At 41.1% G+C, this 14,799-nt stretch overlaps 1 long non-coding RNA gene across 1 annotated transcript; it reads right to left on the bottom strand.

The window, feature by feature from the left end:
* Positions 1–4,995: 4,995 nt before the first annotated feature.
* Positions 4,996–5,849, bottom strand: LOC125906505 (uncharacterized). The gene is made up of 3 exons (XR_007451881.1): positions 5,746–5,849; positions 5,589–5,683; positions 4,996–5,507 (listed from the first exon to the last, which is right to left on the bottom strand). It is a non-coding gene; the product is annotated as an uncharacterized LOC125906505 (long non-coding RNA).
* Positions 5,850–14,799: the final 8,950 nt, after the last annotated feature.

Here is a 14,799-nt window from a genome sequence, read left to right as displayed (position 1 = left end):
GAAGGTAACCAAGCGCTCCAATGCTTGCAAATGGATTTGCAAGCCTACATCGAGCTGCACCGGCTGGGAATGTACTGTCCGCACGGATAGTATTTTCAAAAATTCGAGGCTGTCTCTATCCCAGTTGATGGAGATAACCTTCGAATGGTCTCGAAATACGACGCGGATGGTTGCGGAAGCTGAATGTGCAGCCGGTAATTTATTTTTAGTATTTTTTTCAATCAGTCGGTTTTGATTAATTTTTTGTTTTGTTTTATTTTTATCTCATTGTAGGTAAGACAGCCATTCTAAAATGGTTCAAAATACTCCGTGAAATAAGCGCTGAATATGTGGAAACCCACCGACAACAGATCGGAGGCGAAGGGCTCACTGTGGAGATCGACGAGTCCGTCATTACCAAACGGAAGTACCACAGAGGACGGATCGCGGACAACAACCAGGTTTGGCTGGTCGGTGGTATTTGTCGGGAGACAAAAGAGATTTTTCTGGAGCTGGTTCAGAAACGCGACGCTGGCAACTTGCAGGGCATTATAATGAACAATGTGGCCCCCGGAACGACAATTGTGACGGATGGTTGGCGTGCCTACATCGGACTAGACGGAAAAGGGTATGAGCACGAGATGATAAACCATTCCGAAAATTTTGTCGACCCAAGCGATCCATTAGTACACACACAGACCATCGAGAATTTATGGCGCTGGGTCAAGCCCTTTTTAAGATCTAAAGGCACAAACCGGGGAGCATTAATAGAATATATACGCGAGTACCAGCTTAAGCGAGCCCAGCCCAACAATTTCATTACCATCTTGCGTGCCATCCAATCAGTTCAGGAGTTTGAGTAAGTATTAACATATTGTTCTTCGTATTTTTAAACACTTTAAATTCATCGAGCTCTTTCCAGCTGGCTAGCTAATGCCAGGAAGCGGATGTGTTATTATGCAACCGCTATCTTGGAACTCCGAATCCTACCTCCTCGTGGTGCTAGCTGGAATGCGACGTCAATTGCTGACGATCGTATACTAATAGGATCGGGGGACTATGTTTTATTTTTATTTATTTATTTATTTATTTTTTCTCTCTACATACTTAGCCTTGACCTTTTATTATCATTGACAAACATACGTATTTTACTCGACCGTATTTTAAACAATAATTATTTGACTAAAGGAACACACTCTTAAAACTATCATCAGGACGATCACATGTTGGTACTAACCACTCCCCTTTGAACAGTCCTTTCCTATTCAGTTGGGCTCTTGTTCGTAAAACACTGACCTTCCACAACAGTGCTTAATGCCTGCTGTGGCCTGCGAGCTTTAAAATCTTCAATCGGTTTCTGATTGCTTTGGCTTCTTTGATGTCGGATGCATGGACGTTACTACAATGATGAAAACGATTACTTTGCATTGACACAAACATATAAAATCCTTTATTCCCTAATTATAAATGAATAGCACGGGCCCGTTAGTCCTATTTGAATACTCACTACATGTGCGCTGTAGGTTAGATCTCCCTCTATTTTGCACTATCTCTCTCTCAATCGTCTGGTCAGCGACCTGTAACTCACGCACATCCTTCCACGCACACATCATACGGAAGCCGTCGACTGCTATCGCTGAGTGGCATACCCAGATGGACAGAATGGGTAAGTTCGATCGGACCACAACAGCTTCTCTGTTCTTCAATGAAGGAAAATAAGTTTATTGTTATGCACTAAACTAGTTTTCCAAACAACATGCTCGTCATGGGCTCAAGTCCCGTATGGACCGCCCCCCTCATACATAGGACTGACTATCCTGATGTGGGTAATCAATAGCTTAATTACATTGATAAATCAATTAGTGGTACAGGCATACGAGCAAAGAGAAGTAAAAACACCTAACTATTTTGATTTTTTTTTTTCATGAATCAGACTGACCAAACCTTTTTGCAAGCTAGTTCCATTTCTCACACAACAATTTTGGTAGATGATAGAACACCTTCTGTTAAGACGGAAGCACTTTTACCGTATCCATCACGACAACGTAGCACTTTCTTTCTTTTTGGCTTAACGACGCGAACATGTCGACCTGTACAGGCTTTCGAAACTGATTTGGTACCACGCAGCCGGATAGTTGATCCTTGCTACGGGGGGACGGACCGTATGAGGTTTGAACCCATGATAGGCATGTTATTAGGTCGTACGAATTGATGACTGTATCACGGGACCGCACAGCGTTGCACTTTCTTCCTATTTATATCGTAACAATTAAATAATTGTTATGCTTTATTTCCGCTACAGCCGACAAACGTGGTCATGCTGACGTTATGTATAAATGCTTACAAGACTTATTCGTATCACCTAACCGGATAGTCAATCACTGGTTGGTGTGTGCTGGTTGGTGTGTGCTTCAGTGGTGCAAAAAAACATTAACTCTATCTTATCGTTGTTCTCTATCTTATACCCTTCTACGCTCTCCTCTATACAGAACTGAGACACCAAAGGCACCCCGAGAGGCTGGTCACGGTCTTGATCATCATAATGTTTGCATTCATTCACCCATCAATTGCACTCATTCAATACAAAGACGATCTATAGCTTAAAAAATATTTTGCCATATTTTATTGTTAATAATTGAAATAATAACAGATGTTGAACATGAAGAAAGTATAATAACAATTGAGTGAACACACAAATAACAATTATCATTACTTATCATTACACATGCCTTGTTCATATTAAATTCAAATACCACTACTTCTTATAAGAGATAGGGTTTAAAAAACTAAAAGGTACAGGTATCTTATAAACATACTTAGTTAGAACATAACGATAAATGGTACATGGTAGCACCAGTACCTATTTACTTTTTGTGCACATGCAGCAGAATCCAGGGATGGTCGCAACATGTTTCAGCGGCATACGGCTGGCCAGATCCTTAACGAACAGTCGCGAGATCAGATGGACCGCCGGCTTCGTTACATCTGGCGGCATCTTACACTGCAGCTTCGTAATTTTACGGTACGATTCTTCATACGTGGTCGCCAAAAACGGGGCCTTACCGCACAGCAGCTTGTACGCCAGCACGCCCAAATTCCATAGATCGACAGTTTTTGTGTGCGGCTGACCATGTACCATCTCGGGCGATAAATAGTCGAGCGAAACGCACCGCGTCGTACCGGAACAAGGTCGGCTCGTACACGGACCAACCGAAATCAGCTATCTTCAGATCACCACCGTGCCCCAGCTGCAAGTTTTCCGGATGATGTCACGATGTATCACGTTGCGCTCGTGCTGCACCATTGGCCGACGATGAATAGGTATGTTTCTTTACAGCATGCAAAGGACAGCGGCGAAACACGATGGCCGACGCATCCTCCGGATCATCTTTGGCGGTGAATTCGAGCATGGGGTGTGGATGCGAATGATCATCCACGAGCTTACTGAAGCCGTATGGCGCACCGGACATGGCTGTTTGCGATGGCTGGAGCATGTTGTGAAGAAGGCATCCTCGTGCCCCAGCAGCTAGGTGTTCGAGCGGCTCTCAGTTCGGTACTAGAAGCAAGGAAGCACAGCGAGTTCGATGGCTAGATCAGGTGAAGTAAAATCTCGAAGATCGGGTGCCTACATCGATGGGAAGCTACAGCTAGCGACCAGGCATTCCTATCAAGAGATAGATGGAGAGGGAGAAAACCAAAATGAAACAATGTACAGGCAGTATTTTTACAACCAAATGAAAATGAGTAGGCCATGAGTAAGAATTGAACATATCAACCCATTAAGGTGTTTTTTTATACTTACGTTCGTCAAAAGTTTAAGACTGAAATGATTGACCATTGCTTGCAGGGGTTTGAGAAACCGATATAAACGGACTAACCCATTTATGTATTGGCATTTTTCGATAAAGCCTTTGAACACGATAATCGTACCGATGCAATATAAAATACCTAAAAAGAAAAATTAATGGCAAGAATTTTTTTGTGATGAAATAGAACAAAATATATAGTTTCTGTGATATCAACACGGTTGCGTGTCGTTTATTCCCACGTGTGCACGCGCATCCGCTCGGCCCAGTAACAGCAACCCAACACCGACGTATGATGCACCCGGCACTACGGCGTAGGGAAATGCGCATCCGATCATAGTCTGCACTAACCAGCCAGTGAGCCATTCTGCCATCCAACCAGCCAGCCAGCCAGCCAGACAACCAGACAACCAGACAACCAACGGAGCAGGTAAAATATTTTTTTTAACCCGCCAACATGCTCAACATTTACTTATCATGTAACATCACCATCTAATGCACATTGTTAACGAAACGTACGCACCATTATGAGGAATGGGGAAGCAAACACAGCGGGCGAGAAACAATAAATACAAATGGAGAAACACCGTAAACGAGCAATTACCTACCAACGCGATCACTGATTCCTTACCTTTTGCACATTAGTGAAACATATTTGCTTCCGTAATAGGTAATCGAAAGAGCTTTAAAAAAACAAAACAAAATACACCGAATGTTTTCTAACCTGTTGTACACTATTTTATTCAACGGCACTGGTTTAAATCCTAATTATATCCTAATCCTAATACTGGTTTAATATGTTAACACATCACACCACAAAGAACGGCTCTAACGTATAACATCCGGCACCTTTAAACAATGCTGGCTCATCGCCATTTATGCTGCATTTTGTTCTGCATAACATTACACAACGTTACTAGCATTAATCACCCTTTACACCTTAAATGTACACACAATCACTATATCACAACACTACACCGCTTCGCCGATCTCGATCAGCTTCTCCGGAGCGTCCGGAGCGCTTCTCCGTTGTTGCCTTATCCGAAGCACCATGGAGCAACTGCAACCGACCGACTGGATCATGTCCAAGTCGGTATCTGTAATGCGACCTCCCTTCCGAAGCAACAGTCATTCGAACGTTCGTCTGGCATTAGCTGAAACTAAAGAAAGGAAAAAAAACGTATGCTTGTAGTTATAATGCAACTCACCCGTGCATTAGAAGCATTTTCACGGCGACAAAGACTGTCAGTAACGTTTCTTGCTGTGCGCTTGCCAATTGAGAGCACATTTCGCATTGCTCATTACGTGGACATCAAGGTGGCCATCATACTGCCCGGCGACGACGGCTCCTTAAATATAGCGGATGAGCGCGTGGCTCGCCACCGATGGAGACACGTCGCGGCAGAAGGTGTACCACACGTTTATCGGCACGTCGTGCTGGATGGCGCTGGAGGAGACGGAGCGGGACCACGGATACGGCTTCTAGTCGTTCGGCATTACCGCGATCGAGATGACGACCGGAACTGTGCCGTACCACAACTACCCGCAGATGAAGGTGATGATGCTGACGCTGCCGAACGATCAGTCCACGATCGATACCGACGCGGACAAGAAGGGCCTGTACCAGGCGTGCGGCAAGACGTTTCGCAAACTGATCACCGAATGATTGTAAATGTAATTGTCCAAGCGTTCAACGGCGAGCGAGCTTTGTATGCTTTTTAACTATAGAAAAAAACCAGTGGTTAAAAAAATAAACGCGAGGAGATATTGATACCGTGCGGATTACGTTCATTATCAACTTACCTTGTTTTCCATGATCAAACATCGTTTAGTTTGATTGCGGGCATTCTTTCTTCCCTCTTTCTAACTATCGCCGGCTCAACACGGTTGCACAACAGCTGCATAGAAAATACCGCTTTAATTGATTTAATATTACAAATATTAGCTATGTTTTACTTACCCTAAACGGCTTTCAGGCGTGCGAAGTCGATTCTACCACCATTTATAATTTTTAGGCTGTTTATTTTACACATTACACACAACATTTTCATCACCGATGTAGCCTTTTTTAAATCATTCGCCGTTGTACATCGTGACGGCCAAGCTACACGTACCGGACGACATCGGACGATGCTATAAATCCGTTAACGCCAACTGTCAAATCTCATACAAAATCGGCCCGCTGTGAACCGACACGGCCCGGCCCGACGCGAATCTCTTGTCTGGGGTCCTACGTTTTATGGCATCGTCCGATGTCGTCCGGTACGTGTAGCTTGGCCGTGAGAGCTATCGTTCGGTTCAAAATGTAAACAAACTTTATTTTTTGAATATTTGACAGATTGCATGACCGATCAACCGCACACTATCTCGTTTTTCTTGTCAGGGCTGCTTCGATTGCCATAGGGGGGGCCTTAAAAAATCTTTTACCAGATTTTCTACCAAATTAGTCCAGAATCGGGTTTGATCGCCTTTAAACAATGCTCTGGCGATGTTTCGAGCAATTTCCATCATATCGACCATTTTTTCATATTCTACTCTAATAGTACGTCCTTCAGCATTTTCCCTGAAAATCGAATATTAAATATTGCTTCACACTAGAACCGCCGGACTTTTCAACCTTACTAAAACCGCCATAATGGATAATTTTGTCCCATTCGTTATGTGTACATATTTAAACATGTTTATTATTTCCTAAGGGTTTCTTTTGGCAAAATAATTAATTAACTTCATAAATAAGAATAATAAATCTTTATAAACAACTCAATCAATAAAAAAAACGAATTGCGATCATATCAACCGCATACCATGTTTTTTTCTTTGAATTAATATAATAGTATTGGGCTTTAAGTGATAAACGCTCATAATTATTCCTTACAGAGTTGAATGATAGTAAATCTTGGCTTATAGCTATATATTATTTAAACAATCAAGTGATAAGTAGAGTTTTAAGTGATAAGAAAATGAAACAAGTCTTTTGTTCTTCGTTCTTTTGGTCTACGTGGGCGTCTGTGACTCCCTCTAGAACCATTACAAAAATTTGATTTCAATACAGTTCTAAATGGTCAAAAGAAGACGGCAAAGCTTTTTCAAAAGCAAACGGAACACCTAGATTAATTATATCAAGCATCTATAACACATCTTTAGGTTTCTTGGCATCAGGACAAAATATTATATTGCTACATCAGAACCTGGCTCACATGAAACGCATAGGTACGAAACTCTTTTAGTACATGTTTTACATACTGGTGTTGCATGTGAAGCATTCGTTAGCCCTTTTGCCCTCGTGACAAGACATTTCAACCTGGCAGCGCCGACGAGACATTTCATCGTACTCTTCGGCAAGATCTTCCCTAGCTAGAAAAGAAAATCACGTCTTGATATCTTTTCTTTTGAAAGTTCTTTGTACAAGACCCAAACATTGATTCCCACCAAATCCAGAATATTAAAAAATGAAGGAATTCTTTTGAAGGCCCAGTACCGATGTCTGTGACGGAGGTATGCTTTCTTCCAGGGCATTGGCATGTAGATTGTTTATCTGAAATAAACATAAAATAAAATATTTTTGTTGATAGCATATGTGTGAAAAAGTTTATAAAAGTGGTTTGCCAGCCAAACTACTGTTGTATGATACTTGCCTTCAACTGAGTGCTTTACTTGTTCTGGAACACAATCTTCATGCTTGTTGTCGGATGATTCACTAGATGAGCATACCAATGGATAAAAAAATCGCAATCTGAGGTATCCGACAGAGTATCCCCTTCTGATTGATCACTGTTGTTCAGAGCATCGACAATCTCTCCGGATCGTAAACCAAGCTGGAGCGTTATATTGAGATGGCGCACAAATAAATATTACACCTTGCAAACAATTGCATTGTCCTTAGTGCACCAGGCAAACTGGTTGCGCGGGTGTTGGGAGAGCATACACAGCGACCAAGCAAACCGGACCAATTGAAACGTGTAGGCTACTTGTTTGGACCTGCAAGCATTGTGCTGGGGATCCCAATACGAACAAGCCAGTAGTCGATGCTTTGGGTGGAGAGCGGAGGATAGGGACTCTCAGACGAACCAGTGCTACTAATAAAATTGCAGTGGAGTGTAAGCAAGTAGTAAAGTAGTTGAATACTTTCGCGCACTTTTATTGTTCTATTCGTATTGACATGCCTTGTCACGAAAACACGCCACGCCAGTGCTGCCAGACTTGCAAAAGCACACCCGTCACTCGTTTACATTAGAGAGGACTGTCATTACAATTAACTTTGTTTATGGGACATAAATGTCCCATATGGCGGTTTTAGGTTGAAAATGATTTTTTTTAAATACCATATGAGATTTAAAAAAATGTTACAGGTGCATTCAAAAGATCGTTAAAAATAAATAAAAGTCAGAAAATTTCAATGAGTTGTCACGACGGCAAGCGGAATAAGTTCTCGAATGCGATTCGGCGGTTCTAATGTTAAAAAGGTATTATGTCTGTTATGAACACATTCCAATTTATTCGTTTCGTTCTTACTTACGATTTATGCGATTTTTCTACTCGTGGTAGTAATTTCCGTAGCAATCAAATGACGGAAAGTCGCTTGAGTTATGTTTGCTTCCGTTTGTTTAAAGGTTTAATTGTTTATTGTATTTAATTGACTGGACAAACTGGACTGGAGAATCTCGTAGGTTGGTGCCAGTCAAATAAAGTGAAACACTGATTGTTGCGAAATACCGAAAGAATAGGAGAAAATTTTGATATTTACTGGGAATAAAAATCACAAATTTAGTTTTTATTCTTTTCTTTTGGTGTTGTGGCGTACAACGAGATCGAGGGCGCGTATTTCGGGGCTATTTATCCCTTTTCTCCCCACCGCCAACACAACCGTTGTTGCAAAATGGTGTGCACTGTATCCCTCCGTCGACCTTTGTCGCAGAACCCTATAAATTCACACGATCAATAAAAGTTGTGGAGTTTCGCCAACGTAAACAAACGCAGTTGTCACAACACTGATTAACCTTTAAGTTGGTAACCGGATACCCGGGTATTTTTTTCTACTTTAAACTGCAATAACTTTTGATTCATTGCTTTTATTGACCTGAAATTTTCCGTAGCCTCCCAACTTTTAATATCTGATTTTTTGGTGCATAAGTTGTAATTTTAAACAGCCTCTAAGTATTTTATTTTGAATTTTTTTAACTTTGCCACGTAAGTTGGCAACCAGCATACCCGGGTATTCCATACATTTTGTATGGTGTCGCTGACGACAATTTAGGCTTAAAAAACAAAGCGTTGCTAGGTCAATAAATGCTGACTAGCTATGTTATGCAACGTGCCAGCGATGTGCGCTGGTTTAACGATTAAATGGAAAAATAGGCTAAGAAGAATAGATAAAGAAGAATATGCTGATCGACGACGGTCAGCATTTTTAGAGTATAAAATCAATTGAATAAATTAATGAAGCGATTATTTGCCAAGAGCCAGTTGGTGCGTTCATTATTGTGCTTAAGTCGGCGTGTACTGTGCCTGTCTTAAGCTGCTGCTCCGAAAGACACTTTCGTGTGCGCGACATATGGAGAATGACGTTTCTCTTCTTCCTCTTTTCGTATTGTGCTTATTTTCGAGTCAAATTCAAGCGATTCCAAATTTCAATTTGACTGTTAGTTTTATAATAAAATGAAAAAAAAAAAAAAATTAATGAATAAATGAAATAGAAGGGAATATATGGTCGGCATTACTTGCTTACAGCATTATAATATAGAAAGCATTGTTTACCTATGAAAATCGTTAATTTTTTGCATTAAAACGTGTGGAATACCCGGGTATGCCGGTTGCCAACTTACGTGTGTAAATCTGGTTGCCAACTCTACGGTTAAGTTTGTCGGTTGCGCTCGTTTCATCCCTCAACACAGACACATACCCAAACGCGCGACTTTCTTGTTTGCCGATTGCGCGACCGTCTCAACGAGCACTCACAAGCGAACACACGACTTCAAATTGCCTCGATGCGCACACACAAGCAAACACGTCTTTGCGTATACCGGTTGCGCATCCGCCCCAGAACGCAGCACGCAAGCAAAAATACGTCTTCCTGATTTTGATTGCGCGCTCGTCTCAACACTCAACGCACACACACACGTCTTCAAGTTGTACGCTCTTCACACAGCATAGCACACAACACACGTCTTCCAGTAGTATGCTCTTCACACAGCACAGCACACAACACACGTATCCAAATTAGTCGGTTGCGCGTCCGTCTCAACACGCAACGCACACGAAACGCACGTCTTTGCCCAAGCTATAGCGCAGCTATCACAAGCACACACACACGTCGCTCGTAGGAATTTCGTCAACAGCAAATTCCGAGTCGCATACACCTTTATCCTCCAATATCACGTCCTTCCATTTTTTTTCTTATCCGCGCTCATCCGTGCACATCCTTGATCATCCGTGCTCATCCGTGCTCATCCGACTTCTGATACCAAATGTAAAGTTCTCTTTATTGACGTGTATTGTTTAAAAGTTGTACATCGACTGATTCTTGCTTCCCGAATTCTCTCGTTTTTATAGTTCACCATACCATACACGTTATTTGTTCATTACGCTTCGTTCAGGAAGATTATCAAATGGTACATGCAACTATAAATGAAGACAGAAGGGTGTTGAAAAAACTTAAACCAACTGGTATGTTGAACATGTATTTGTAACATTTAAAGCTTTGAAGCAAACAACATATAATTCAATGTTATATTTTAAAATATAATATGAAATCATATTTTTATTGCATTAATTTATTTAAATTCATATTATTACGGCTTCGGCCGGATTTTCAACACATTATGTATCGACCGATTTTGTTCTCAGGACATTTGCTTCCTGTATTTTTAGTCGTATCTAGTGCATACACGGTAAACATAATATAATATACTATAATATAAAAACCTAATACAACACGAAATGCTCTTTAGCATACAATGTGTATGGACAGTGAAATAATTGGTTCCAGGTCTACAAAAGTGCAGGTATATAGGAATTATATGCATCAGAACCATACGGAACACCTCCAAGTGGCAACAGTAATCCATTGATCAATTATTGCTATCTAAATTTTGCCTTCATCAGCAAGTATATCAAGAATGCATGCAAGAACACGCTCAATATACCTCACACTTGTGACACACGCTACAGGGGGGGGGGGGGGGAACTACAAAAGAAGTAAACTACACATTAAAATCCACGTCCTGACCACTTCCACGGCCGAAGCCGAAGATAGCTTCCAATACTGTCAAATAAGAAGGAAATAAATGGAATAATTAAAGTGAAGTGACACTGCCTCACTTACTCCATCAGTCGATAAGCGTAGCAAAACTCTCAGCTTCCCGTAGTGATTGCGCTCACGGCCCGCTCCGGCTTTTTTATGTTTTTATGACTCCGTGAGTTTTGGACTGGCAATGGGTGTTAATGTGTCACACCCCATAAACTTTTCCTCGTCACTTATACCTGCTTCTTTTGAAAATAGCTTGATATTTAACGATTTAAAGTATTGAAACTTTCACGATTTCTTATCGGGAACAAAAATTAATCGTTATGCGAGATTTTAGTCGTTAAGACGGGTATGCGAAAAACTCGTTGTAAGAGGGAACACGTTATGAGGGTTTCCGTTGAATTAATATTTTAAAGTTATCTTTATCGCATGGTCGCATATCGCTTTCAAATCATAGTTCTAATATTTTCACTTTTGTAAACATTGCTTTTAAGTTTGGCAATGCTGTAAAAATAAATATTTTCCATCAAACACCTGAAATTGTGCAGACAGCAGAACCATTGATTTTAATTGAACCTATTGTGAAAACAAACATGCTAGATGATACAGAAACAATAGAACCAATACAAAAACACACAAAATTTAATGAACTAATGGAACATACTAATGATACTGATATTTGCAGAGAATGTATCAAAAATGAATCAGAGATAAAACAATTGCTTGAGGCAAATGACAACCTTAAGAAAAAAGTCGAAAATTAGCTAGAAGCTAATCGATTCATTCAGAAGCTAATCAATTAGAATACGCTTTAAAGCAGATGGCTGCTTTGAAAACTGTAGCAGGCGAGTATTAAAGTAGAACTGAGCGATTTTAAAACTTCGACCATTCCATCATCCCAATTTTTGGCAAAGATGAAAGATGCCTTAAAACAAACACTTTCATCTAATCAAATTGATTTGATTATTGGACAAAAATCGTGGAAGATGGACAAAAGCTGAAATTTGTAGGGCGTTTACACTTAGGTATTTCATTCAACGATCCAATAATACAGGGTGTTCGAGATAAATTTGACAGTTTCTGAGGGAATAGGAAAGGAATTTTTATCAAAGTTATGTGAAATATTAAAAAAAAATTCTACAAAGTTTAGCTTACCATGTTTGCTGCATTTTTTATTCGAAGTACCCCCCCCCCTCCGCGTCGATGGCCGCCAGCACCCGCTTCCGGAACCGCGCGCAAGCCCGAACAACCATGTTTCTGGGGATGGCCGCAAACATGGCCTTTATTCTGGCCACACGCTCCGCTTTGGTATTGCAGGACGCCCTGTTGGTGTCCCGCTCAACTGTGCCCCACACAAAGTAATCCATAGGATTAAGGTCAGGGGAGCTGGGTGGCCAAACGTCGGTGCTGGTGTATCGCTCGAAATTGGCAGTGAGCCATTGGCTTGCTGCCAAACGTACGGCCGCCCATTGTCTACCGTATTGTTTTTACGGTGTTCAGCGAACATATCGCCGCCTTCCAAATTTCGGCATTAGTATGGCCGGCACGAACCATCATAACACACGTTACGCGCTTGTACAATTCGGACGGGTTCCACATATTTACGGAGCTAGACATTTTTTACACTTGTTCGCACAAATTTTAGCAATCGAATGACATATCAATAATTTCGATACGTCAACTCAACCCTGAGATATAAACCCAAAGGACAGGTGTCAAATTTAGCCCGCATATCCTGTATATAATATTTGATTTAGTTCAGTTCATTGTAATTTTATTTCACGGGGGTTGATGCCTAGGCAGTTGTATAGTTTTGTATATGAGGGTGTTTGTAATGGTATCATTTTATATAAATCTAATTTTATCTAATCTACTCTAAATCTAAATCTTAAAGCTAATATCTAATTCAAGTCTATTTTTAATGTAGGGGAATTCATGTTAATCAAAGAGGTTTCTAATCATATCAAAATGCGATGCTTGGCTAGTGGTTCGAATATGTATCGTAATGTGATAAGCTATTTCATCTAGGCTTAGCGTATTTCCTTTGTTATATAATTCAATTGATCAAATGCCGTAGGGTTCGTTGAGTACCTTCCTTATAATTTTGTTGAGACTTGCTTGTAGACGCTTACGACGGGAATTTGCGCAGTCATTCCAAATAGTAATTGCGTATGTTATGGCAGGTAATATTATGTTTTTATAGATCACTAGTTTGTTAATCTGGGAAAGCTTAGATCTTCTATTAATGAGTGGGTATAATTTTTTGGTAATTATTATACATTTAGTTATAAGGTTGTTTATATGATCTCGAAAGAGTAGTTTTTGATCGAATATTATTCCTAGATATTTAATTGTGTAAGTTGCCTATTTTAATATCGTTACCAAATGGCAAATATTGTTGCTTGTGTTTTGTCTTCATTAAGTTTCAGTTTCCACTCTTGGATGTATTTGGTTATAATATCAACACATTTCTGGGCCCTGTTTTTGAGTTCGTTTACAGTTCTTCCCTTAACTGCTGTGAACTGTAAAGAGAAATAGTTCACAATAATGAGGAAGAGGTGGTACAGTATCGGACAATAAGATAGGACCCTGGTTTTTTCAACGCACCGTGCACTTGTTTTGCCACGTTACTTGTGTTTGGATGTGTGTGTGTGTGTGTGTGTGTATGTGTGTGTGTGTGTGTGTGTGTGTGTGTGTGTGTGTGTGTGTGTGTGTGTGTGTGTGTGTGTGTGTTTGTGTGAATGTGTGTGTGTATGTGTGTGTGTGTGTGTGTGTGTGAGTAGTAGTAGTAGAAAGAGAGTGTGCTTGTTAATGTGTATTTGCGAGTGCGCGGGTTTGTGTCTGAGGAAACGTACCTTGACAGGATGTCACATTGCGTTGAAAGTATTCTAATAATGTGTGTTATCATGTGAAACAGCGTGCGTTTACACTTGGATAAAAGCTAAAGTTTCCATCGACAGCAGCGCTTGTTCCTCGGACGACAACGCAGGTGTGCTGATTGATGAATGTGCATGCGCAGCGATGCAAAATGGACACGCGCACAATAGCAATGAACTCGGCATTCCCTCACAGGTGTTTCTCCAGTGCACGCCATTGAAAGGCCTTCGTGCATCTCTGCGTTGCACGTTGTGTGCGCATGGGAAACTTGTGCGTGCATTAAGCTGGCGCGCAGGTGTTCTTTTCAATGTGCGTTATGTTTCATGAGCGCGGCAGTATTCTGTTCTCGATTTTGAAGGGAAGACGCTTACTCGCGTACTCGTTGATAGTTTTTATCCATGCAATATTTTCGCTGCTCGACAACGATGTAATTCATCGCGTATAGCAGTAGAACGCAGGCAGAGCACGGGATCAGCCGTGTCCATGTTTTTAACCAGCGCGTTCATGACGGTCCAAGCAAGCAATGTTAGTAACAATGGGTCGAGGTAAACATTGTACCGATTATCAGCGCCATATCATTAAGCGAATGGCGGCTGCTGGCATTAAGCGCAAAACGATCGAGTTCGTAATGGAACGATCGCGCACTTTTGTGGCAAACGCGCTTCGGACAACCGAAACGTGCTTAGACAACCGAAACGCGCTTGGACAACCGAAACGCGCAAGTCAACCGGACGCCTTCAGAAGACCACGGCGAAAGAAGACCGTAAAATTGTTAATATATCGAAAAAACACTGATCGCGAGGGCAGGGGTCCTGCTTATTTCATCAAAAACCTAACCCAAAACACAAAAAACTACTAACAAAACTATCCGAAACGACCTACTTGTGAAACAAA

Source organism: Anopheles coluzzii, chromosome 2, assembly GCF_943734685.1.
Source record: "Anopheles coluzzii chromosome 2, AcolN3, whole genome shotgun sequence".
Lineage (NCBI taxonomy): Eukaryota > Metazoa > Arthropoda > Insecta > Diptera > Culicidae > Anopheles > Anopheles coluzzii.
The sequence above is the reverse complement of the archived record's forward strand: the minus strand, read 5'-3'. Positions and strand labels throughout refer to the sequence as shown.